Source organism: Pinus tabuliformis, chromosome 6 (genome assembly GCF_031772625.1).
Source record: "Pinus tabuliformis cultivar Carrire ecotype Pingquan chromosome 6, CPIR1, whole genome shotgun sequence".
Classification (NCBI taxonomy): Eukaryota; Viridiplantae; Streptophyta; class Pinopsida; order Pinales; family Pinaceae; genus Pinus; species Pinus tabuliformis.
Genome location: NC_142292.1, coordinates 1,529,147,785 through 1,529,174,689, shown reverse-complemented (window position 1 = coordinate 1,529,174,689; position 26,905 = coordinate 1,529,147,785). Strand labels below are relative to the sequence as shown.

General features: G+C 36.7%; 1 pseudogene; it reads left to right on the top strand.

The window, feature by feature from the left end:
* Window positions 1-4,233: 4,233 nt before the first annotated feature.
* Window positions 4,234-4,919, top strand: LOC149264548 (germin-like protein subfamily 3 member 2 pseudogene; annotated as a pseudogene).
* The last annotated feature ends 21,986 nt before the right edge of the window (window positions 4,920-26,905 follow it).

The following is a 26,905-nucleotide window of genomic DNA, read 5'->3' as shown; positions in this document are numbered from 1 at the left end:
TCCTCTCTTACACCCCAAAAAGATGTTAATATTATGAATAGTTGTGAACTATGCAGAATATAGTACCTTAAAAATTGTTAAGACACTAAATTCACTTATATATTCAAAAATAAATTTTAAATAATAAAAAAAAAATTATGATTTAATAAAAAATTATATAACTTTAAAACCTAAAATAATTAGACAATATACCTTATAATATAATTGTATATTAATTTTACTAATTTTTTGCTTTATTATTATTTAATACCTTATAATAGAATTGTATATTAATTTTACTATTTTTGCTTTATTATTATTTTTTGCTTTATTATTATTTTCATATAAATGTGATTAAATAAAATATTTAATTACTTTTTAAAGATTTGAATTGATTTAAATAAAACAAAATTAAACTACACATCAAACATTATATAAAACTGAGGATACCACTAAGTCAACTTTTAATTTCAAGTCATCCCAACGCCACCGTACTTCTAGAGGATTCATTGATTTCGGAAAAGAAAACGAGTCCTTGGTGATTCATGGCGTGAATCAGCTCGGAATGTAACTGTTTCTCTGATTTTTAGTTTGAGGGAATGCTTAGAGTCGTCCCGGGCCCATTGTAAATATTTTCAGAGGATTCGTTGAGTTCGAAAAAGCAAATGAGTCCAGGGTGATTCGGCCATTTCAGTCGTTCTATTTATTCGCCTGAAGTAGCAGAAGAAAAACCAGAGAGGACGAACGTTCATATGGTTTCTTCATCCATTTTTCTGGTTTGTGTAGACATATTTCTGGTCTGATATTTCCAAACAAATATAAATGCAGAATGTCCATATGAGTAGCGGCTTTAAGAGTTTAAACAAATATAAATGCAGAAGGATTTTGGATTAATGTTGAATGAGTAATTGTTAAAGCAGTTTTAATAAAAAAAATGATGGGTCTAACATTTTTTAATGAATATTGTAAATATTAACTTATCAAAAAATAATAATTCTTATATAAAATAAAAATCAAAAAATAGATTAATATTAATGGGACACTATTAAAACACTCCTTACAAAATTTTTTTACTAGCAATATATATTGCTGCCAGTGTAGAGAATTAGAATGGCAATGGACAGATCATTGGAAGTGAGTAAAGAGGAGGAAAATTCAGCAGTGGATCAGATGGCATTCACAGTGAGTACAGAAGAGTATGCGACTGTAGTCTCTGGGGCTGTTTTCATGCATGCTTCTATCATTTTTTGAACCAGTTCTTCAGAGTTACAGGTCAGAACCGCTTACCATCACACAGATTTTAGTGCAGGTGGCCGCCCTTCCCATTGGGCGTTTCATGGCTTCGTTCTGCCAAAGCAGAGATTCAGAGTCACTGAGGTGTCACTGAATCCAGGGCCCTTCAATATGAAAGAGCATGTCCTCATTACAATATTTGCCAGTGCAGGCTATGCCTTACGGCACTGGACCTGCCTACGCCGTGAGCGTTCTGAACATCATTAAGGCCTTCTACGGAAGGAATATATCCTGTATGGCAGCTATAATAACAACCCAGGTAACGAGGGGTTATATATATATATATATATATATATATATATATATATATATATATTCAAGGGAGATGGTTGTTGTCTGGTCAGAATTAGGTCAACACACTAATATTTATAGGAGTCGTTTAATGGAGGAATTGCTCGGATCCTTAAAAGTGGTCGGCAAAAATTTCAAAAAAGCTTGTAGAGATAGCGTTTGAATCGTGTTTTTGATGACGGAAATGGATTTGGCACCATCAAAAACATCTAAGACATCTAAAATTTTGAAGTTTAACAACTATAACTTGGATTTACAAAAATCCTTGTCAGATTTTCTCTAAATATAACCAAAATTTCTATAACTTTCAGATAACTCCTCCAACAATTAGACTATGGCAAATATCTCTAGACATGTAGTTATATCATTGACAGGAAATTGAATTATATCTTAACTTTTTTGTGTTTCCATCTTGCACTTTGGGCTATGGCAAGAGAGACAAGTTGTAGGGCCGTGGGCCCAAAGAGTTTGACAATTGGAAAATTCGTGGGCCCACACGGTCAACCGTGGTGATTTAATATTTATCTTATATGTTACATCTATGAATGCATTACAGGTGTCTTTTGCAAAGGCTCCCAGAGATGTTGCAGGTTTTGTAGAAGGCATTCAAAACGCTCCCTTCAAATATATTTGCTTAACAAACATTTAGTTCAATGTTCCCTACTAAGCCTTTCTGAACTGTTCACACTTGGGAGAATTCTCAGAGTCAGTGTATCGTGAACCATGTACACAGCTTCAACCTCATGACTCCCCAGTATTTTATTTTTCTTATGTGGACAGCACATGTAAGGACATTTGGAATAAAGCCAATTTATAATCTACCTATATTTGATTTTGTTCTTTAATGAGTTTTAATGAGTTGTAGGTCGATTCAGGAGCCCATTATTTCTGCGTTTTGCACACATATTTGTGTTGTGGTTACTAAAATGGCAGTTTCATAATTGTTTTCATTATTATATCCGTTGCTTACTTCGCTTTATTTCTAGGGTTATATATATGATCTTTATTTCGACTAGATTGTTCCTCCCCTGCAGAGATGAACGCTCATATCCCTAGTCAACACAGTAATCTGTAAAGTGCATTTAAGGTCTGGTTACATCTGGTAAATAAAAGGCTAAATGTTCATTTTTTTTCTCTCAAATTTTTGACTAATGATAAGTAGGTTGAGCATTGCTCCTATCTGCAAGGACTAGTTAGCAATGATAGGTAGGTTGAGCATTGCTCAATGATAAGTAGGTTGAGAATTGCTCCTATCTGCAAGGACTAGTTAGCAATGATATGTAGGTTGAGCATTGCTCAATGATAAGTAGGTTGAGCATTGCTCCTATCTGCAAGGACTAGTTAGCAATGATATGTAGGTTGAGCATTGCTTCTATCTACAGGGACTAGTTAAGGAAATCGAATTCATAACAGAGAATTCATTGGTAATTTCGTGGAGGATCTACTTAAGCGATTTTGAATATGAAGTAAATCTTCCTTATTTAATCTATTGAAATGCAAACCAGGATGTGGGTAGAATTTGGTTTTCTGATCCAAGAGATTGTGATAAGGTTGTAAAGATTTTTTCCAGGTTGAAGATAACTAGTTGTTTCTATTTTGCATGGGTGCATGCAGGTTAGATCTCAACCCTTTATAAACTGTTTCTATTTATGCATGAAAAGACAAGGATTCAATATTATTAAAATGTTATGAGAAAAAAAATGTGAGAACAAAGATTTTCCAAATACTGATCAATATAAAGATATTGAGTGTATGAAGTGTCTTGAATCCCATATGGTTCATGTGATAAATTTACAGCTTTGCTTAATCTTATCCATCTCCATATTCGTTGCTGATTTTATTTCAATTAATTCATTGAATATAATTTAATCATCTCCATGTTCTTTGCTGATTTTATTTCAATTAACTCATTGAATATAATTTAATTATTTATTAAAATATGCTAATTTTATTTCAATTAACTCATTAAATATAATTTAATCATTTATTAAATATGCTAATTTTATTTCAATTAACTCATTAAATATAATTTAATCATTTATTAAAATAAGAGTTCATTGATAGCTATGGTCAGGATGGTCAGGATAGTAAGTGACTGCATGCATTGTCACATGCTAGGCCATCTTAAGATAATTTTTTAGTTTCTGAATTTTTAGTTCGAAAATTATGTTGCATTCTCTTTTTCAATTTTACATGTTCAATTCAACTTCTAGCTTGTTGGTATTAATTGAAAGTTTTATGAACTTTACCCATAGAAATGAGCCACACAATGTCTTATCTAAGGGCCCATGTTTTACACCGTAATCTTGTTATATTTTCAAAATATTGACAAACTCTTTGTATTAACTTATCAACCCCTTTTACCAACCATCAAATATATTACAATGTCTAATGATAGTGGGTCCAGACTAATGATTTTATCTAATGATTTTATTTCTTCCATACTGCCACAAGATATAATGGAGGCTAGCAGGGTAGGTAAATTTAACCCAATAATACATAATTAGCTATTCCACTAATACCCATAATCTAATATGCATGATGGAGTAGTACGAGACCCATAAAAAGGCCTAATTAAACCAATGCTTTCACTGCTCTAGCAAGCTTCTCAGAAGGACTTAGTACATCCTTTGAAATTATTTATCTACTAAAGGATCCTAGGCCAGATCTATGGAGGGCATATGCTGAATGGGTCATCTTAGATATCTAGAAACTATGGTGGTTGTTGTTGTGAATCTTGTGATCTCAGTATTCTCAAATGTAGACTCTGATCCTTTGCAAGATTTTTGTGTGATAGACCTCAAATCCACCAATACCCAGATTGTGTATCTCAATGGATTGATCTGTAAGGACCCTGATAATGTCACTGTTGATGACTTTGTCTATGAAGGAATAAAGATTCCAGGAAATGCATCTGCTACTAGATTTGTTGGGACCTCTGTGACTGCCCTACGATTTGCAGGCCTCAACACTCTAGGCATGTCTCTCATTAGGGTAGATCTTGAATTTGGTGTAATGAATGTCCCCCCGTGCATCCTAGAACCAGAGAGACCGGGCATTTTGTGTAGGGGACTCTTTATTCTGGGTTTGTCACCTCACAGAACAACCTATATGCCAATATTCACGACAAGGGTGATATGACAGCGTTTCCCAAAAGACTAGTGCACTTTCACATGAGTGCGGTAAGTAGTCCTATTGTTATTGTGGGGACGTTAAACAGTCAAAATTTTGGAACAGAGAGGCTCTCGTTCGCTTTGTCTGGTTCAGGGATCGATGATGAGATTCTGTAAAAGGATTTCCATCTCAATAAAAAGGAAGTGAAGTCCTTGAAAGACAAGTTTGGCCCTAATGTCTAGATGGTATTTCAAAAATTGTTTTTCTTGTTCAAGAGGTAATTATGTTAAAAAGCATATGTGAAGAGCTAACTATGTTAAAAAGGTGTGAATCTTAGCAAATCCTGCATATTGTAGCTGGTTATTTGTGGTCTATTGGGAGCTGGTTATTTGTGGTATATTGGATAGTTTCATAGTTTTCTTTATTTACTACAATAGCCAAGCTTATGTACTTTTATTTCACTTGCCTCCCATAAGAGTTTTTTATCAAAAAATATGCCACTACCTTGCAATTTTGTTTCAAATAGATAAAAGTATTTCAAATAACCATAAATTTCTTAATGTACTTAAAAATCCAATGATTTTTCTTTCTAACAAAGTATTTTGATAAATTCAAAAGACTTCACTCCAATAGAATTAAAAAATCCTAATTCTAATATTTTATATGGGAATTAAAAACAATAAAACTCTAACCTCTTAGATGGTGAAAAAATCTCTTATATAATTAATAAAAGCTTCACATAATCTTCAAAACTAAGATGTGAAAAACATAAAAATGAACTTTCATCAAATTATTTAAAACACTAACCATGTAACTCAAATTTAAATTCTTAAATCTAAGTCACATCGAAAAATACTTTTTATATAATTCATAAAGGCTTTACATAATCTTCAAAACTAATATGCAAAAAACATGAAAATGAACTTCAAAAGTTATTTAAAATACTAATCATTCAACTCAAATTTAACTTCATGGAGATTTGAAATAGATAGTTTATGAGAGTTGGGTTTTCTTTTATTCCTAGTAAGAGAATATAATATGTTAATGTAGATAATAAGTTTTAAAATGATCATATAAGCTAGTATCAGAGTTCTATTATTATAAATTGCATTTAGGCACACAAAAACTAATAAAAGGCCATCACAAAGGTTTTCCAAAACCATATTAACCATTTGGCATTAGTTAACCTTTGCATCTAGTTTCTCTCTGAAAGTGCAAAGTAATTCAAATATTGGCTTTTTCACATATTTATATTGTTATTATGAAATATAGAAAATCGAGTTTCTTTAAAAGTGAAAAGTAATTGAAATGATCCCTATAATATTGTCTTCTTCACATATTTATATTGTTATTATGAAATGTAGCTCCACATATTTATATTGTTATTATGAAATGTAGAAAATAGAAGAATAGATAGTGTTTTTTCATTTAAATGGTAATTTTAAAAGTAAATTCTATAATTCAATTTTTTAACTTTTATTATTTTGCACTAACACTCAATATCATCAACTTAAATCAAAAACTTTTTTATTGTAATTAAGAACATATCAAATTTAAGAAAAATCTCAAAGATAACCATGCCCCTGATAATCTTAAGCTTGTTGAAGTTGAACACTTACAATACTTGGTAGCTTTGAACAATCCCTTAATCTACCTTTGCAATAACAAAAGACAAATAAAGCATAATGATCTAAACCATTTGTGATAGGAAATCAAATGAAAATTTGTCTAAAAACTTGTGCATGGGAACCACCCCAAGATGTTCGACATCCATAAGTTGATAGTGAACATCTCCAAAAAAAGAATAGAATAACTGTTTTTTTTGTTTCCTTTGTAAACATCAAAGGATGATAAAATTCAATGAGTTTGTGTACTTTTCATAGAATATCCTAAAATGATTGCTCTGGCAAAGCTAAGTGCTCAAATGATGCAAGAGTGCACCTCAAACCCCTTAAAACTACCAACACTGAAACAAAAACATCCAAAAACACTACATACCCTAAAATTTACATGAGACAATCATTTTAAGCATAATAAATTATATAATAACAATTGAAACATTAGAAAATTTGGTCCATAACACTAGTTCAGTGGGCCTTTATTTTAACTTCATAAAAAAAATATGAATTTACAATTACAGTGCCTGAATGAGCTACCCCCTTCTCAACCTCCAACCTTTTAGCACAAAATTGTATACTAACAATTAAAACATCATAAAATTTGCTTCATAAGACTATTTCAACGGGCCTTTATTTTAACTTCATAAAAAAAATTATGAATTTATAATGAGCTCCCCCATTCTCAATTGACCTTACCATTTTTTAGCAAATTAACTACATACATAAATGCTCCTTTACACATATATACATGTAAATTTATCTTAACATTTTATTTGGATTTTTTTTTATTGCAATTTTTTTTTACTTTTCACTTGTTCAAGTTTTTTCTTTATTGCAATTGCTTTTATTAATACATCCTTTTTTATTCTTTTTCCTTCTCCTTTGTTCTATTTTTTCTAACATGTTCTTCATTATCCTCTTTTTCATTTCTTTTTGTCTATTATTTTTTATGTCTTTTTTATCCTTCTATCTCACATTTACTACTTTTCTATATTTTTCTATCATCTCTTGTTGAACACACGAATTGGAAACCAACTCAACTGTATTATTAAGAATGGTGTCCAAGAATGATGTACATAGTGTACATTTTAATACAATAGGTAAATAATTGATTCAATTTCCTAAGTTTCTTGGACTCCAATAACTACTCACTATAACACAGACTAACCCAAACTTAATCCTAAAGATTAGGTGTCTAACATTCCCCCCTTAATCCAAAGGGATGTATCAAAGTCCAAGAATGAATGAGAGCTAAAAATGAAAAAAATGCATTTAGCCAAGAGTTGAATGTCTCTAAGAAATGGGCATAAACCAAGGATGGTGGTTTTAATAGAAACCCACAAACAATACAAAAGATGGGAGAACTTAAAGCCTCAAACAATGATAATTTAAGGATGACCATCAACTCTAGAACTGTCATAGCAGTTCCTCAAATAAATCAACTCTGGAACAATCTCTATCCTAGCATATTTTTCTATTGCAAGTGCTTCTTCACAAATATTAGCATGCCAAAAACATGCAATCATGATCATAGAGTATGGTGTTCATGGAGCATAAATCAAAACAACTTAGTCTACAACTCTGAATCTAATTTCTGAACTCGGACTCTAGGTTATAGCAGTAAAACCCTTATTATCTCTCACTTGGGCTCACTTGAAAAATCTTCGAACCTGTAGCAGACCATCAATTCCACAATTCCCGTGAGAAGATGAAGTACTCTTCATTGCAACACTTTTCAATACTCTCGAACATAATCTGTGGTATGACCTGTAAATCTTCTTAGCAGTTTTAGACCAATCCCATGAAGCAATCCATCCAAAATTAATTCTCTCTCATGCAGTAATCTTATGCTTGAAATGTATGTTTGAATGATGATTCTTCTTTCCACAATGTTCACAAGGATTAGGATCATAAAAATGATCTTTCTCATGTCAAACATTGTCACAATATTGGCATCTAATAAGTTGTTGTGGGCCAACATCATCCAAAAATATAGCACTACGAAATGCATAGGTTTGAAAAGCCAAAAACAAAAAAGTGTTGAAGAATGTAACTAGGTTCGATCTTCATAATTATATTTGAGCCATAAAGAAAACTGACCAAGTCTTGCCCACTGATCCTCAAAAGCCTTTTTATTAATGAGGCCTCTATTATATTCATTTTCCATTATTTTCCTTCAATTTCCTCCTGACATGCAACATGTGTCCTTTCACCTTCCTTTTCTCCTAAAATCCATTATTTTCATAAATAGTGCCAAAATACATTTTTGCCTCTTTAATGCCTTAGCCATTGCCTTTGCCAATTTCTTTAGTCATAGAAAACCAAATGAACACCCACTGAGATGTCCTACCCACCATTCATCTTGGAATACGTGTCCCATCATCTGTGGTATTTATATTTTTACATGGAACTTTCACCAGGGATTTTACAATGGTGATGAGTAATCCCCTCACATAGAAGATACATTGAGAAGTCTAAAGGAATAAAAAAGGAGTTGCAAAGCAGATAATGACAGGATCATTCAGTCACAAGAGCATCTTTCTAGGGCACAAGAGAAACAAGCAGAGTTCAATGAAGTTATCCTTCAGAATTTGTCAGACTTTCAGAGACATGGACAGTAGAAATTCCCACTGTAGATCACATGGTAATGCAATGTACTAAAGCAAAACACTTGATATACTTCTACAAACAATTTAGCGGAAGCTTAATTGAACATGAGCAACATCAAGCATGAATAGATATAACTGAGAATTAGAAGTAATCAATCATAACACCGAAGATATATCATTGGGGAAAGAACCAGCCTAAAACCCCAACTCTGTATTATCATACAAGTGGAAATCTTGCTCAAGTTACAAAAAGAATAAACTCTCAAGCTATCCTGCTCTCTCTGAAATCAAACAATACAGCTCACAAACTCAATAGACATAGAATATATCTTCATCAAGCCCTCCAAGCCTCCTATTTCCTTGCTCAGTTTTGATTGGGGTCCAATTATATCACATGTGTGAATTGGCCTCATCACACTCATTGTAACCTCAGGTCCAACTGCGCAATCCATAAGGAATAATATTCTTTCTGCATGCAAGGAATATTCACCAAGGAATATCCTAGCAACTTATAGTACATTGTCCCTCCATCTGATCTCAACTGGGTCTCTGACTGAACTGACATGCATGAGTTATCCATGAGTGAATACTCAGTTATTTGAAATACAGTAGTTACATGCATGCAAGCATTAACTAACTGAACTCTCATTAATTTAACAAACTGTTAAATTAATCTAACTGGACTTGACTAAATTAAACTAAGTCAACTAATTACAACTCAATATTACAACTCATCCTTATCTCTTTAACTAAAGGTTAAATTCCTCAATTAATGGAGAAACTATTACATGTCCTCACATAGACTTCAAGTTTGATTTTCCTTGACTAATTAACTCAAGATGAATTAATTAATTAATTTTCAAACTGCTGTTGATATCAAATTCGAATTTTTCTTCCTATGTTTAGTCCAGGGACTGACTAAAATAGGAATCTATCCTGAACTGCTAAAAATAGAATGCTATTTTTAGCACTTCCATTTTTCATTCCCTGTTGCCCAATCCAGCACTGGTGCTCAAACTGCTAATTTTAGCAGTGCTATTTTCAGCACTTCTATTTTTAACATTTCTTGTCGCCATTTCCAACAGGAACCACTTAGGATCAGTCATGGACAAGAGTACAAGAGTAATGGAGCATATGGTAGTAGGTCTCATGGTGGGCATATGTCAAATAGAGATGACACGGTCAGAGATGGAAGATTCTTGGATACACCTAATAGAAGAGGTAGTGGACATGGGATTTACTCTAGTTCTGGTTTCGAATGGTATCATTGTCATCATCGCTATAATCCTTATAGGAGTGACAGGGGATATTTTCCAGATGAGTTCAAGAAAGCAAAGCCAACTACATTCAATGAAGAAATGAAGAATTCACATGATGCAAAAGCTTGATTACTTGGGATGAAAAAGTTATTGAGGTTGCATGATTACGCAGAGAAAATGAAGGCCAAAATAACTATGTTCAGTCTTAAAGGTAAATCAGACATTTGGTGGGAATATGTAAAGAATGTCAGAAGCATCTAGGAAGAGGAATTGACTTGGAGTGAGTTTTAGAGATTTTTAGGAAGAAGTATCTATCTGAGAGATATTATGTTGATATGGCAAAGGAATTCTATGAGTTGAAGATGGAAACTATGACTGATGAGGAGTATACTAGCAGATTCTTGGAGTTGCTAAGGTATGTGCCTTATTTGAAGGAGGAGAAAGCAAAGATTCATAGATTCATTAATGGGCTTCCAGTAGCATTCAAGGACAGGATTGAGTTTGATGAACCTATATCATTGGAGGAGGCCATCGGAAAGATGAAGCATTGTTATGAGCAATCGAAGTACATGTTTGAGACTAAATAGGAATGGAAAGGTAATGAGAAGAATAAATGGAAATGGGATAAGAAGTGAACTAGACCTCAAGACACAGGTAACAAAGAAAATGCAACACAGCCTAAGAAGTTCAATGCATCGGACATAGGGTAGGGGTTTCACTCTAAGGAGAAGAACAAGGGTGAGGAAAGGAGTCCTTTACAATGTTGGACTTGTGGAAAGGATCATAACCGAAGAGATTTTCCACAATATCAGGGTGTCAAACCACATATTTACAATGCTCAGGAAGTGCAAACAGTGGGGGATGTTGGAAAAAGTATTCCATAGATTTATGCAACATTGGATAATAGGCAGGCAGATCACCAGACATCTATTATCGAGATGGATGGTAAGCTTTGTGATCAAGTTGTTTCTATTTTGATTAAATCTGGATCTAATTATAGTTATGTTAATCCTGACCTAGTGGATAAGTGTGGTTTGAATAAAGAAGTACATCCATAATCTTGGTTAGTGCATTTGACTACATGTACAAAGAAAAGGGTTCTTCATTTGGTAAGGGCATGTGCATTTGAGTTGAATGGTATGCCTACATCAGTGCATCTAAATGTGCTTCTGTTGGGATCGTACAATTTTCTATTGGGCATGGATTGGTTGTATCTTCACAGGACTATTGTGGTGAAAACTCAATGCCCCCATTTTTTTTAATTTATTTATTTCAAATAATGAGGACCCTTTCCGTAAATTTTGGGTAAATCACCTTTTAACATTTTCTTTTGCTCAAGTGCCCTACACTTTTGCCAAATTTTTATTTTCTTCTTCTTTTGATTGATTTATTATGTTCAACGTTTCGCTAGCTTTCCATTGATACTTGTTTCATCTCATTTGGATGCATGGTTTGCAAATGGCGTTTATCCGAATATTTATCATATTTATCGCCAAGGCTAAAAAAATGTACAAAATGTATATTATTTTAATTTTTATAAAATAATTGTAATATCGATTTTTAATTCATTTTTGCTAATTTCCTCATTTTTTTTGCTAATGGCCTTACAAAATCACCATGGCCAAATTGTAAAATAATTAAAATTATGGTGTTATCGAATTTCAGAAATTAATTTAAGTTTCAATTTTAATAAAAATCCCGAAATAAAATCTCAAACTACTCAAGTGGTTGTAGTTTTTTAATATCAACAAAACCTTAATCTCAAGTAGTTATAGTTTTTTTAATATTAACGAAACTTTAATCTCAAGTGATTGTACTTTATACAAAGAGAAGGTCCCACTTCAAGTGGCCCTCCTCTTCTCCTTCACATTATAACCTCATGACATTGGGACTTTGAAATATCAGAGCTCCTTTAAAGAATCCTCCAATATTTCAAAACCCCAATACCCCATACTCTCTCGCCATCCATCGAACCTCGAGAGTTTGTTTTATCAGAATTTTTTTATAGAACCTCTAATGAGTAATAATTCCCAATTCCTGACCTTGGGACTCTTTTAATAAACCTCCAATAAACTTATATTAAACATTATTTATTAACTATTTAACATATATCGAAACATTAAATATCTTAACTCTCATTTGAAAAAACCACTATGTGAAATTCTGATACTCTACATTAAATTTATGGTACATATCGAAAACACATAACCAAAAATCCTGATATATATTGAGATATCGGAATTCTTACAAGCTCATTTTAAAATTGTTATGATACTCCGAACTCCCCATATGCCGATACATTATTAACTTGCCTTCCCTAATATCCTGATGGGTTATTCATTGGTTAAATTTTTATGTAAGGCATGGTGTATAGGTTTATGTAAACAAGTTTAAATTTTGAACGAATATATGGATTTTGTAATGACTCTGGTTTATTTTTTAATTAATTCTAACTTTTTAATTTTTAATTAAAATCTTTTATTTTATTTTTTTTAAATTATTTAACTTTTAATTGAATTAATTATAATTATAATGATTTTAAATTAATCTGTATATGAGTAATTTTAATTATTTATTTAATTAACAATTTAATTTTAATTAGATTTTTAATTAAAAACAAATCTAATTTTGGTTTAAGAAGTAATTTTTCCAAAATTCTAGCAATTTTGGTAATTCAACTTTGGAAGCTCATCAGTTGAGTTTACTTGACCAAATCAGGCTCATGATGGCTCGTTAGATAGATAAAATCGTGGAAAATAGTTTTGAAGTAGTTGCATGACCAAATTTGGTCATTAAATGAGTCTAAATTTTAGCAAAAAATCAAGCTCTAAATTTGTAACCAAAACTAATTTTCTGAGTTTAATTTTTGCATTTTTCATTTGCTCAAAGCCTTTGTTGATTGCAAATCCATTCATTTATGTTTTCTTTGAACAATAAGATCTTTATAAGGATCAATGGAAAGCTCATATTTCCTTTTATTTGTTTATCTAATTGAATTTTGATTGGAGATGTTTGTTTCCCAGATTTGGTATTTTTTATTTTAATTTAATTTTGATTGGTTTTTGGCATGAGAACAGTTGAGGAGATGAGGAAGAAAATATTTGAATCAATAGAATTGTTCCAGCATGAGGGAAAAAAGAATGGTGGTCAATCAAATTTGTGGGAGCAAATTCATTTTCCAAAACAGTTCTCTCATTTTGATTTTGATTTGTAATTATAAATGTGGATTTTAGAGAATGTGGAGGGGGTTCCTCTTCTCTGCACTGAGGAAAATCTAAAGCACTATTGTAAGGGATTTCTGAGTTGTAGAAGTACGAGGAAAAGCTCAGATCTGGGTTATTGAAATTTTTCTTTTTCAATTCTAGACTTTGTATTGGGAGCAGAGCTTGCACTATTGCAACTCTTTCTTTTAAGGGCAAGGCTTATGATTTGAGAAAGATTGTTGGAGATCAATTCAAGGAACAGAGCACGGAGATCAGGTTTTAACCAATTTGTATTTTAAATACTAGTATTTTTAATGGAAATTTCATATTTTTAATGATAGATCTGTGTAAAATGTTTTTCATGTTGAGCACTCTTGTTTATTATGAAGCTACATGTCTTTTTGAATTAGCTATCTAGTTCATTAGCTTCGTAGATCTGTTGTTAATTTTATATTTTGCTCTTATACTCAAATCATATTTCTGAGTAACTATTTACTCAGAAATCTGCTATCTAAATTCGATTTAATTACCATCAACATTAAGAGAACTATTTCCTAATATTTTTGGTTCATCATTCATTGTTAATAGATCTTTTAACAACATGTTTGGTAATTATAATATTAGTTAATTGAACTACTTCATTAGTTACATCATCTTAAGCCAGACATGTTAAAATCCCAATTATGTTAATATCTTACTCTCGGTTGGGTTACATCTACATCTTCCTAATCGAGATAGGATCAAGATTTATTTCCTTTTGCTTGCATTATAGGATTAGTTTGCATTTAGATTAATCATTACATTTCTAGAAGTCCCCTCATACAGGGGCATAACTTAATTGTGGCTTGATTGAGCCCTAGATCAACTTAAGGATCACTTTTTTGTTGTAGCTTAGAAAGAGGGATAATCTGATGTCTCTTCTATATTGGTAAGTAAAAGGCATACTTTAAGCCAGCAAAGATAGAGAGAAAGTAATTGGACCTAATTTAACAAGTTTGAACCACCATTCAAAACAGAAAAGGAGCTTCTTTAAGTTCCCAACTGGGTGGTCTCCCTTATAATGTTGAATGGTCATTTTGGGCCATCAACAAGGACTAAGGTAGACTACTATGATAAGGTTATCGGGTGCTTAGATGACAACAAGGAACATAGAGTCTTGTAGGATAAGAATAAAGCGACATTAGTGAGGATGGTTACAACTATGCAGACCAAGCGCAGTCGCGGGAAAGGGTGTGTATTGTTTGCAATGCATATTTCTAGTGACAAAGGCAAGGAAGTTGAGGATACAAATGTCTTGAAGAAGTATTTGGTTTTGCAACAGTTCTAGGATGTGTTTCCAGCAAATATTTCAAATTTGTTGCCTCACTAGGAAGTGAAATTTTCTATTGACTTGGTACTAGGAGCAACACCAACACAAAAGGCACCGTACAGGATGAGCACACAAGAGTTGGTAGAATTCAAGTTGCAGTTGAAGGAAATGCTTGAAAAGAGATACATTAGGCCAAGTGTGTTGCCTTAAGATGCACCCGTGTTGTTTGTGAGGAAGAGGGACAATACTCTCAAGTTGTGTATTAATTATAGGCAATTGACTAAGGTGACGATTAAGAACAGATACCCTTTACCAAGGATTGATGACTTGTTTAATCAGTTGAAGGGATCAACAATGTTCTCGAAGATTGATCCGAGATCGGGATACCATTAGGTACGCATCAAAGAGGATGACATTTACAAGACTACTTTCCAGACTAGGTATGGGCATTATGAGTTTGTCGTGGTTCCTTTTGGTTTGACTAATGCTCCAACTACTTTTATGTGCTTGATGAATAGTGTGTTGTGTCCTTATTTCGACAAGTTTTTTATTGTATTCATTGATGATATATTGATATATTCTAAGAATGAGGAAGAACATGTAAACACTTAGCAACAATGTTAAGACTGTTCAGAGAGCATCAATTGTATGCCAAGCTTAGTAGATGCAGCTTCTTTCAGACTTAGGTACATTACTTGGGACATGTGCTTTCCAAGGAAGGCATCGCAGTAGACCCAAAAAAGATAAGAGTGTTGGCTTGAGAGGCTCAAACCCAAGTTTAGAGTTAGTTGTGCTAACCAACAAAACCCTTTATCACTGGCCCTTTAGGCAACAATCTGCTCGCGCAGACCGCAATTTCACCCGAGGCGATACTGGGGGATGTTGGAACCAGGTTTTCGCATCCAGAAGGATATGGAGTGTGTATCTTGGCTTATTCTGACTTGCCTATATATCTATTACTACGCTATGTGATCTTACTTAATATTATACTGAATCTGATCTATTCGTACAAAAAGACTCCTTCGTGGATCTAAATCTCTATCCACTGTGCATAAATCAATGGATCTTAACTGTAATTAACTGGAACAGCATTCATATACTAATTCTGACACAAAAGTAAACAGTAATTGCATAAAGTAAAGTACAAAATGTAAGTACATAGATTTGTCTTCAAAATCTTCTTTATTATCTTCAATCTTCACAATTACAATCCTTCTTACCCTGCGCACACAACTGCAGACTTACCAAAGTCTCCGCGCACACAGCTGTAGAGGCCTTCCCCTTCACACAAAAATATATTACAATTCTAGACCCAAGAAACCTCAAAACATATCCATCAATTGCTTCATTGAGTGACCTTTCACTTACTAAGACACCCCTTTATATATATTTTTCTTTTATAATACCATGGTCCACAAACCATGGGTAGATCTCAAAACATACAAATTAATCTCATCCTTTTAAAAAATAAGGGGCTTTGACATTCCCTAAAGCCCCTGTGACTCCTAAAACACTGCGCAAAGCGCGTTCCGCTCCTCAAAATGCGAGCTCTTTACAAAACTTTGACCTAGGGGGACCCTACCCAACAAGCCCCCAACATAAAGATGTGACTCATCTTGAGTCACTCAATTGGTATGTCCTAAATCTTTTCTTTGAGACCATTTTATGCATCCCTCAAATTTTGTAGCATTACTATGCACTGTGTGGCGGCCTATCGTACTTCCTCTACTAGCTTTTATGACATCAGCCCTACTGTTGCCACACTGATGGTTCTTTGCGTCTGCCTGATGTTCTTCAGTTTGTTGTCCACTGTCTATGAGATTTTAATGGCTTCATAAACCCATGGTTGCGTCCGAACTGAGATGATCTGCTCCTTTCGTCGCAGCTCATCGATTTGTCCCTACAAAAACTTTCACTCCTGGACACGAGAAAATCGTTGAGCAGGTGCTAGTGTTCGCGTTGTTACTTTCATTTCATCTAACAGTTGTTGCTTGTTGCGGATTTCTACTTGTATCTTATGTACATGTGGTTCCTCCTGCAGTGAGGCCCATATCTCCATATTTTCTTTGAAGATCTGGTTACAGTGCTTAATATAGTATCTATATTCTCCATAACAGCCTTGATATCTGCTTCACGCTACTCGCGAACCTATGGGGGATTTTTCGGCTGCAGCCTCATCTACAACTTCGCGATATGCATTTCCAGTTCGAATTTGACTTTGTCAACTTTCATCTTTGATTCTTTGACTGCTACCGCAAGCTTTTGCAACTTCTCTTCGGGTTTGGCCTCTATCTAGATCTAGAGCTCTGGTAGCTCGCTGCAAGATTTGGTGATGGCCTCTTCTAGCTGCTTGCCATTCTTTGGCTGATCCAAATTAATAATAACAACAATTTTTGCAGGGTCCACCATTAATCCTTGCTTGCAAACAACATGTCCCAGTAATATTCCAAATGGTACAAAAAAAAAACACTTTTCAGGTTCAATGAGATTTGATATTTCCTACAGGTATCCAACCTCAAGCGCAGACTAAAAACATGCTTCTTTAACAGTCTAAAGATTGTCCAGTCATCAAATTAAACCTCTAGAAATTTGTGGATGAATTCTTTAAACGTTGTGATGACAACTCTGGAGAATATCACAAGTGCATTCTTCAACCCAAACAGCATGACTGTATACTGAAACAATCTCCATTCAGTATAAAAAGTGGCCTTACTCCTATCTTCTGGCGCTATATTAATTTGATGGTTCCCTGAAAAACCATTTGTAAAGGAGTAGGCCTCCTTTCCTCCCACATTTTCTAAAAATTCATCAGTGAATGGTGTTGGGAACAGGTCATGTATGCATGCGTCGTTCAACTTTCTTAAATCAACACAAATACTTATCTCGCCCTTAATATTTTTCTCCTACACTACCATCAGGCTCACCTAGTCGGATTCTTCCATAGGTTCAATTATTCCAGCTATGACCATATTCTCAAGCTCTTCCTTCACGTTCTCTTTGTATTTTGGGTTTAGCCTATATGGTCGTTGTTTTACGGGTTTTTCATCTGGCTTCAAAGTGATCTTTATGACGCCTAGATCACCTACAATGCCTTTTAACTCAGTGAACTTCGTTGGCAACAACTCTTGGTACTCATGCAGTAATTCGACGACCTTAGCTACATTATCCTCATCCCGGTAATCTCTAATGCAAGTGAATTTGGGCTCTGCCTCTGAGCCTATATTAACATTCTTTGTCTTAACAGGTTGTGTTATGTTAGGTATCTCAACCTATGGTCCCACAACCTCACGTTTTCCCTTTGATTCAGGGATGTTAATGTTGTGTAGATCTTCCTCACCCTCTTCCACAGTCATATTATAGAATTCTATTATGTGCTACAACTGTGAGGTCCAATCAAGATGTACCCAAGTCATTAGCTCATTTGGTGTTCGGAAAATTGTTGCTTTGATTTCCTGAAAGGCATCATTAATACACTAAAACCCATGTTCGAAGCTGAAGGTCAATATGAAGCTTTCCTTTAGACCATACCAGTCAGCGGTGCCATGGTGCAACTTCGTTTTGAGATACCAATTCATCGGTATCACATCCAAAGTGTGGAAAAATATGTGTACCCATTCTGGTTGAGGTTCTTTGCCCCATGTCATAGTCCAATGAGACAAATGTTCTCGGGGATCATCCTTACCATTATACTTCTCTGCGAGCCTTGTGTTTGCATGACTGAACCTGAGCCTCATCAATTGACGATACTCCTTCCAATATCCTATATTGTCTTTATGCGTGCCCCACCATCGCACAGGTGTAGACCTCAAAGCTATATCCAAGGCTTGGAATCGTTGTTCTTCTAGTACATCCCTTTCAAACTCATCAAGAAATAAGTTGACATCACCTATCCCATCATAGTAAGGTAAATTACATACCTCTATTGAGATGCAGTGAAGATATTTTGTAAGTCTGTTACAGTGCAGAGTAGAAACTTCGTGCAACCGGTTCTTCCAATTCTCCAATTCCTCATCAGAGTCTAAGACACATGAACTATCCTTTTCCCAACTTATCCTCCCATATGCGGTGCGGTTGATCTAATCCTCATCCAGCTAGTTAACTTATTGATATGGTCAACACTTCATCACCATATTCATCGCGGACAAGTTCTGTATACCATTCTCCTTCAAATGGGTCCAACGGAAGAACGACCTTGGTATCATTCTTCTCAAATACCATACTTCTTCTTTTCAGATTGATTATGGCGTCCTTATCAAAAGCCAAATCAATTCCAAGTAAATCCGGATATGGATTGTTGTCATCCACAATCTCATTGACTTCGAAGTCTGCCACCATGCTTGCTCCTTCAATGTCCACAACAACGCCATGCAATTAACCCATCGGAATGATTTTCTATTGATTTGTCATGCACAACTAAATCGGTGACCATTATAGCTTTGGTTTCCCCATTCGCTCCCAGATCTGCTTTGGTAATACATTCGTGCTCGATACCAAGTCAAGAATTACTTGATCCATTTCGAATTCGTCGATTTGCGTAGTTAATCACATCTCTCGGCCAGTTCTTTTCTTATTTTTACATACTTTGTTTACTGCACATTGTTTAGGTTGTGGCTTCTCTTTACCAGCACAGTTGTCGATTAATTCTTGCAATCCTTCCACTTCTTTTTGATCTCTTAGCAACTTCATACATGTTTGCATAAAGAACTTCAGAATGGTCGGATCAGGGTTCTCTGCCGCAATAACCACTTCAAGATTATTCTTCCGTGGTACTAGTTTCATGTGCATCTTCGATGTCGAAGCTCCTGGGTCCATGAAATTATTCTTCGCTTCCATGAAGGTTTCTTTCTCCCTCTGCATATTAAACTCAGTACTCTTTTCTCCAGCCTTTCTGACCCATGTATCTGTAATAGGATTTTTTCCCTTTGTTTTATCTTCTCCTGTAGTTGTGCCACTTCGGGTCACTATGTTAACACTTGGATCATCTTCGCTTGGTTCAACCCTCATCATTTGCAAGTTCTACGTAAGTTTATTCTTATTTTCCTCCATTTTAGCCATCAAAACATGACAATCCTCTATTACATGGTCGAACTGTCTACAATACTTATAGGAAGGGGTAGTGGGGTTCCGACAATCCTGCGTAAAATGTCCAGCTTCACCGTAGTTATAGCATATAATCTAACCCCAACCTCATCCAGCGTGTTGTTGGGAAAAGTATCCAATACGGAATGACCCTATCCCACTCTAAGGGTGATAGTTCCTTAGCAACAATCAAAGCAAAGCTATTCGAGATTACTTCTTTATGAGATGTAAAAGAGGGGAGAAAGAGATCCACTAACCGATGTCTTTCGCTAATGATTGATCCAATCTTCTCTCCTTGCTGCTTGCCCCCAGCTCCTTGCTTTTTCACTGGCCCAGCTACACCAAGATCCTGCAAAATGGCAAGAGAGGGAAACTACAAGAAGCATACATTCATAATTGATTCAAGGATTAGAATAAATCAAATACACAAGTATAACAAAACACCATTGAGATACATGCATATAGAAGAACCTCAAATGCTTTATTAATGGAAGAAGTAAGGTTCAGGAAGTGATACAACCATAAGAGGCCCAATCCAGCATCACCTTCCCAGCAGAAAGAAATCTCCTCTTCACCTCCTTCAAAGCAAATCACCCAATAATTCTAAACTCAAACCAACAGCAATTCTTTACATTCACAAGATTCCCCCCCCCCTAGACCTCATGAGAGAGATCTATATATAGGAGTTTTGGAGAAAGGATGAGTTAGCTTGAGGCTGGCATGAAGCTGACTAGTGTCCTCTCTCACTTCAGTTCTTCTTCAGTTCTTGAGTCCACTTGGAGGTTCTTGCTTCCACTTGGAGATCTAGAACCTCTTACTCATCACCAGTCGAATTCCCTGATCCAAGTGTCATTTTGGAAGCTTCCTGGGCATTGACACCTTGAGGAATGACTGTGCCACATGTCCAAACTCGCCCAGCGCAGGTAGCCTTCTTTGCAGTTGACATTCAACGCAGGTAGACAGTGGAGAAGTTGACATTCAGCGCAGATGCTCAGTGGAGCAGTTGACATGATCCAGAATTGCCTTGTTTTTGAGTGTTTTCAGGTGGAGAACTTTTATTAAGTGCTGTGGTTTGCTGGCCTTGTTCCTCTAGGGGTAGGAACAACATGTTTAGGGACTTTGGATCCCTTAGATTATGGACATTTCATGCTTCATGCTGTAAGGCACAAAAATGTCTATAACAGTTTCCCCCTAAAGTATGAGGTCGTTTATCGGGTGAAATGCTTTATCAAGAGGACCCGAAGTTCATTCAATCGCTGAGAGGTGACCTGTAATAAGATACAATACAATACATTATTTTTCATACTGCTTTCATGATCTAGCTGAGGCGGGCATTCCCATGCTCAGCTTTATAAATACATTTTCTGTACATAGAACAGACAATCGTCTGATGGTAGACTGATAATTCTCTGCTGAAATTATCATCCTTTGAGTAGGATAATCATCTGCTGCACATGTCAATGTCTTTATTTCCTGAATATATATCGCAGCCCGGATGGATGAAACTAGATCCGGGGTCTTCAAACTCGTCCGATCTTCACTCTAAGTACAAGTCGATCCATGTGAGAATTTCTTAGAGTCGAACATGGAAAGACATCGCTTGATTACCAGTCAATGATGTAAACTGTTAACAAGCGCGAGAGGAATCACCGATAATGATGATGACCCTCAAGGTACGGCAGTACAGTCTATGTGGTGTGAATAAAGGACTTGGTGTCGAACACCACGCAAAATCTTTCGGTCGAAGGTCATTGATGTATACCTGTCGCCGGAAGTGAGAAACTTGCCATTGAGGCATGCAAGCTTCAAAGTACTGAGGGGGGTGTTCCTAGATCAACTTCTTGGATAATGAGCTGAAGTCGACAAGAAGCGATCTGTCAAAGGAGGGCCTTAATGAATCCCACATCAGTGACACGGAACGGAGCTAATGATTGTGATGAAGGTGAAAACGATCTGTGAAATATGATTCAGGGCGACGGTCATGAAAGGATGAAAGATGATGTATGGTAGTGGATGGGACACGGTTGACTCTTTCTGAACAACATCTCTTGAACATATAACGACACTGATGTGATGGATCGGTAGCATTACCCCCAATGTGGATGGTTTGGCGAGACCATGGTGATGAGACCGGTGAATGAAACAACCCAACCCGATGTGGTACGGAGGAAAAGTGTCATGTTCAAGAGCGACTTGCTACCATTAAAGCTTTGAGATTCTCCCAATTTTTCCCCAGTCATTTCTGACCAGTACCTCTTTATTTTTGTCAAGCTTGAGGAGGATAACATATGCTTGTTCTATAACCTGCCCTTCGGGCAAGCCCATCGCTATGTTTTAACGAGCCTAGCGATAGGGAAACTCGTTCTCGTCTAAAGACAAGTTTGTCGCTATTTAATCATTTTAACGAGTCTAACGACAAGGAAAACTCGGTCCTTTTCATTTTTAGAGAGTCTGAAAAGGTACATAAAGTTAACTCCAAAATTCCTTTTTCGTCATCTAATCCCTTAAGTCCGAAAAAGTATAAAACAATACAAAAGGGATGAGTTTTCGATATCTTTTAACGAGCCGAACAAAACAAGCGCTCGATCTTTTTGTGCAATAATCCCTCAGGTCCAAAAAGATTAAAATCTAGAGGAGGGATAGCTCTTCCGGTCCTTTAACGAGCTGGAAGGCCAAAACTCGGCAATCTTTTCATATTTTACGAGTCAGTTGAAAAGAGCTTAAAGAAGACTCGTCTTTTGACGAACGAGTGATAAACAGGGATAGCAATTGATTCCAGGTACAGGTTGGAATTTTCCAATCACGGCAGTGTCACAAGGATGGCTAGGTGAAATCACTCTTCGCAGCTGTTCCTCAAAATGGGTAAACAATCATATGGAGGTGAACGATCGGCCAAATTAAAGTGGAGGTGGCAGGTGCAAACACGACCAAGGCTTTTTATGGCTGATAAATTTACAATCACAGTGGTTATTTACCGGGATAGGTTCATTTTTTATTTAAAAATGAGCTTAAACTCTGGAGGAAACATTGCTCACTGCTTATATTTATTTTTTAACGAGCATGAAGACCGCGTTAAAACTGCTCGGATCTTGCGTTTATTTTTTAACGAGCATGAACTTTATGCTAAAACTGCTCGATTATATAGTCAAATTTTGATTTTTACCATAAATAGCTTTTCTCTTTTCAAGGATAGTACTGCATTCTCAATTGCTGCAACAAACTTTGTTAGAAATACATAATCATGAGATGAAAACCCTAATATTTTGCTTTGAACTACGTAAAAAGCTATTAAAAAGTGTTTTTACCTCTCATTTTACCATTTCATTTGCATTTGGTTTGTTGGAGCTCTGGAGGTGCCTCTTCCCCCTTGATTTTCACCAGCTGATTCCGGGAGATTCTGCGGACGATTTTCAGCGCCGTCTGGACCAGGTAGGAGCTAAACCCTAGCTCTTTCTTTTCATGGTTTCCTTTTTCAGTTTTGTGCCTGTTTCCCAGCTTTTCTGAGCCTCAGGGGTTTTGCCAGGGCGCCCTAACTTCAGCGCAGGTTTCCCATTCGAAACCTGCGTTGAATGTCAAGCTGCCTTAAGGCAGCCTGACCTTCAACGCAGGTGGGACACTCTCTGCCTGCGTTGGGCTCAGAAAACTGAGTTTTCAGCTCATTTTTTGATGAATTTTCGCCAGTTTCTCATCAAACTCAGGAACTTACTCCTTCTCTTGTTTGTTTTGCAGGGAACTTTGAACAAAATGTCCCTTACATGGCGAGAACGAGAACATGAAGAGGAGGACATGATTGCCCTCCATGACCCTGTCACGGTGAACGCGCTGCGGAACTGTGGCCTGCTGAAGTTTTTCCGTATCTCTAGCATGAGAGCACAGATCACTTTGCTACAGTATATGCTTGATGCTTGGGATCCCATTAACCAAGTATTCCAGATTAGGGTAAAGTCCATCCCCTTGACCATAGAGGACATTTACTTCTTGACTGGATTGTCAAGGCGAGGTGCCCCCATTTCTTTGCCAGGTTCAGCCCGGGGGACTGATTCCGTGAGAGATTATGTCCGCCAGTATTGCAGGGAAGGTTCCCAGCCGAGCAGAGACGACAAGGTTTTTATCCGTGAGATTACTGACAGGTCTCTCAGGTCTATTCTGTATACCATTGGTAGGATGGTCGGTAGCGCAGCTCTACATGTTGCCAACAGATCTTATGTGCAGCACGCCTTGGAGTGTCTCCAACCGAAAGTATTCAACTGGTGTGATGCAGTACTTGTTCAGATGAAAAGTCAGTTGACCAAGGTGAAGGACGGGAAGCTGAAGAACTTTGGATTTGGTTCTATTTTGACTGCCTTCACCTTGGAGAAAATCCCACTGATGCAGCCTCAGTATATTATACTCGGCTTGCCTTCTCCGACCGAGCCACGCATGCAGAGGTGGGTCGATCATATGTCTAGGCATGCTGGTCAACCTCAGATTACTTTCACTGATGCTTTCTTCAGGTGGTTCGAGCGCCAGGAGATGGTCTTTTCCGAGTATCCATATGTGGGTATGGATTTCAGAGGTGATCCGGATTTGGTGTTACCGGATGGCGAACAGTGGGGCGCTATTGGTAAACTCTTTGACCATATCATTGTTTACTGTTTTTATTCATAATGTTGCTGTGCTTTATACTATCAAGACTTTTAATCATACTCTTGGGTGAATGCAGATGTTGGTCCTGTCCGTCCAGCAGTTCGTCCGAGACCGCCAGTTGCTGCCCCGGCAGTGGAGCCTGCTAGGAGAGTTATTCTCCGCGACCTTGACGATACTGAGACCCTTACATCTGTGCAGGAGCAGGTTGAGAGCCTTACTCTCGGCATTCCCGATGTGAGGATTGATGAGTTACCTTTACAGCTGCAGCGGCATACTACTGGCGTGCCTAGACGATGGACTCGTCTCTTGCGCATGATTGCACAGGCCGTGACGTGCTATCATGAGCACCACTAGGCTAGGGTGCCCCCTAGCACTTTTTGAGTTTTAGGTCATATGACCAATTTTTGTCTTAGTTACAGAACATTATGTATGAACGATAAACAGCTTATATATATTTTGATTTTCTAGTTTTATTCTGGTTGAGTTATATGATCCATATGTACAATTATTGATGATGTATCCCTTTTTACAAATGTCGCAAATGTCTATCTAACACATAATTTGCTAATGAGTCGGTTAATGTGTTTAAGTTTCTGGAAATATGCTGGTATTGAATTGAATCAAATTGTCTTTCCAAAATCTTAACCCTTAGGAACATGCAATAAATGGCTGGATTGCGAACAGAATATATACCATTGAGTTGTAGTACTACGAGCTGTGAGTCTAGCCTGACAATTAGTCGGCGTATGCCACGTGTGATGGCATCAGAGAGTAGTTCTATCAACGCGCTATACTCAGCGATGTTATTCGTTGATTGCCCAATACATACTCCTCTGAAACTTACTAACTCGCCGCTTGGATCAAAAATGGCCCAGGCTGCGGAGGATAGGTTCCGCGTACTACGACTCGCTCCGTCGGCATATCCAACACATGTCTCCAGAAGGTTCGACATCTGCAACAAATGAAAAAGGTGGATCAGTCGACCAGAACAAATACTTTAGCGAAAACAAAATACAACAAAAGCATGCAGGTTACTATTTAAGTATAGTAACGCTTGAGGTACAACCCGTTGCGGGGTTGCGCCAGTGGAATTCCGTCATAATCCATTAACTCGTAGGCTCCTTTTGCTAACACCCTTTTAACAATATAGGGGCCCATCCATAAGGAATTAAATTTACTTGCTCCCAATTTATCGGATTCTTGGTCATAAAGCAAGACCAAATCACCTTCTGAGAAGACACGGGGTTTGACATTTTTGTCGAACTGCGCCTTGACTTGTTTCTTATGGGCTTCGTTAGCCAGAGCGGCATCACGACGGGTTTCATCCAACTGGATTAATTCCAAGAAACGAGCCTCTTCTTCTGAAGTTCCGGGGAGGAGATCAATTGCGAGTTTAAGCGACGAAATTTCGCACTGGATTGGCAAGACTGCTTCCAGGCCATACACCAGTTGAAAAGGTGTGAACCCGGTCGCGTTCTTTACCGATGTTCGGTAAGCCCACAAGGCTGAGTACAGGATTAGGTGCCACCTTCTTTTATGAACCCCGATCATCCTTTGCAACATACGCTTCAGGACCTTGTTGATTGCTTCAACTTGTCCGTTGGCCTGCGGATAATACGGGGTAGAGCTGTCGTGAGATAGCCCTAGCTTGGCAGCTAATTCGACCATCATGTGATTGCGAAAATGTGATCCATGATCTGTAACTATAGCTTGCGGTATGCCGAACCTGGCGACTACATTATTGAAAAAGAAAAGGGCAGCTGTTTCACCAGTGTTATCCAATGTAGGCATCGCCTCGACCCATTTGGCAAAATAGTCAACAGCGACTATAATATCCATGCCCCCCGGTCGAGGTGGGGTTACATTGCATGAAATCGATGCCCCATTTGGCGAAAGGCCCAACAGCAACTATTGGATGTAAAGGTGCGGGTCGTCTTCTGGTTTTGCTATCAAAAATTTGACAAGCATGGCAACTTCTGACTACGATTATGCAATCTTTGAACATGGTTGGCCAGAAGTATCCTGCTCGTAAGATTTTTTGTGCTGTTGCATATCCAGATTGATGCCCCCCACACGCACCTGAATGACACTCATTCAAGGCTTTTTCGGCCTCCTCATGGGTAAGGCACCTCCTCAGAACTGTATCGATACCACGACGGTAAAGCGTATCATCGACGATCATGTAGTCTTTTGCTTGGTATCGTATACGTTTCTGTTCAGAGTGAGAGGTGTTAGGCCTGAATTTTTGGGTTTGGAGATAAACTATGATATCTCCATACCACTCATCGCTTGTAGATATCAGAAACAAAATTTCGTCCACGATTGACTCTTCTGATGTTTCATCGTTGGACGACGATGGGAGATCGCACAATAATTCTGCGAAAACTAGAGCTTTCTTTGATTTGGATTTTACAAATTCCAGATCAAACTCTTGAAGGATCGCTATCCATTTTGAATATTTTCCCCCCAGCAACTGTCGCGACAGTATGTAAGTCATGGGGTTGCAATCTGACAAAATGGTAGT